Consider the following 1608-nt stretch of genomic DNA (forward strand, 5'->3'; position numbering starts at 1 on the left):
TATATATATATAAAGTAGTTGTATGATGTCAACTTAATGTGACAGTCCCATGAAGGGAATAATACTACTGCTATTTAGCTCTAGGAAGCTGCACCGCTTCCTGTCGGCCTTGACACATTTCCTGTGTCCTTATGTTTACAAGGGGGAGAGAAGCACCCCCACCCAGCTAAGCCTGCATCCAGAGACATGTTTCTGAGTCTTTGCTTGTCATTAGTCTGGAGTAGCATGATTTGCCAGTTGGAGATGCCTGTCAAGCTCTTGTAAACATATAATAATTCTAGAGAAATACATTCACTGATTTCAAAAATAGAAATAATACATTTCTTACTCTTAGAAAGACTCAGAAGTATGTCTCTGGATGCAGGCTTAGCTGGGTGGGGGTGCTTGTCCCCGCCCTCGTAAACATAAGGACACAGGAAATGTGTCAAGGCCGACAGGAAGCGGTGCAGCTTCTTAGGGCTAAATAGCAGTAGTATTATTCCCTTCATGGGACTGTCACCTTAAGTTGACAGCATACAACTACTTTAAAATATATATATTATTAGTAATAATAGTTAGTAAAACCTTAATATTAGTGATTTGTACACATGTACATAATGTCGACATTTTTTTCGCGATGTTAATTACTATAAGAAATGCCGAAGCAAAAAGAGATCAGTGTTAACTTAAGAAAAAAATTGTAGAAGCTCGTGTCTAGCGACGGATACAGGAAGGTTTCTAAACGATTTTCAGTCAAGGTACTGACTATTCAATCAATTATTAAGAAATATGGAACCTACAGTTGTTGGCAAATAAAAGAAAAAAAGAGCAGAAGAAAACGAAAGTTGTTAGACGAGCTCAGGCAAAGGTTGGTGAGAAGAGTAGAGCATAAAGCGAGAACAACTGCAAAAGAGGTCAACGAGCAGGCTAGGCAGCTGGGTGTGAATGTTTCATCAACCGCAAAGAGGGCATCGAGGTCATTTGGGCTCCGCTGGAGCCGATCGAGAATCTCTCCTTCCTCAGGCCCCGTCACATTAAGGCTCGACGAAACTATGTAAAAAAACATGTTAAACAAACCTGAAAAGCTTTGGTCGAAGGTTCTTTGGTCCAACGAGACCAAAATTGAACTTTTTGGCTACAACATGAACGCAGTTTGGCGGAAAGCTAAGCAGGCGTTTCGCCCCCCAAAACACCATTTCTACCATGAAGCATGGCAGTGGGAATTTAATGTTTTAGGGGTGTTTTTCAGCAGCCGGCTCAGGACGACTAGCTGTCATCAAAGACAAGATGAGCAAAGAGGATTACGTCAAAATATTAGACGAGAATCTTCGAGTGTCAGCAGAAGTGTTGTGGCTTGGAGACAATTGGATCTTGCAGCAAGACAATAATCTGAAGCATAAGTTGAAATTAGCGACTGCTTGGCTCGGCATTAATGACACCGACGTTTTGCAATGGCCATCTCAATCGCCGGGCTTGAATCCGATTGAAAATCTTTGGTGCCAAACATATTAAGAAAAGACACTCACCAAATCTGAACGTTTTAGAGACGGTTGAATATGAGGAACGGGCAAAAGTTGATTAAAAATGTGTGTTAAATTAGATTCTAATTATACAAAAAAAAAAAAAAAG

The 1608-nt window shown here is 40.5% G+C and overlaps 1 protein-coding gene across 1 annotated transcript in view; it reads right to left on the bottom strand.

The window, feature by feature from the left end:
- The window catches only part of LOC106883652 (ras-related protein Rab-1D), a 135796-nt gene that overhangs the window by 103848 nt on the left and 30340 nt on the right, over positions 1–1608 (bottom strand). The gene's annotated exons all lie outside the window — the stretch shown is intronic.

The sequence above is a fragment of the Octopus bimaculoides genome, chromosome 3 (assembly GCF_001194135.2).
Source record: "Octopus bimaculoides isolate UCB-OBI-ISO-001 chromosome 3, ASM119413v2, whole genome shotgun sequence".
Classification (NCBI taxonomy): domain Eukaryota; kingdom Metazoa; phylum Mollusca; class Cephalopoda; order Octopoda; family Octopodidae; genus Octopus; species Octopus bimaculoides.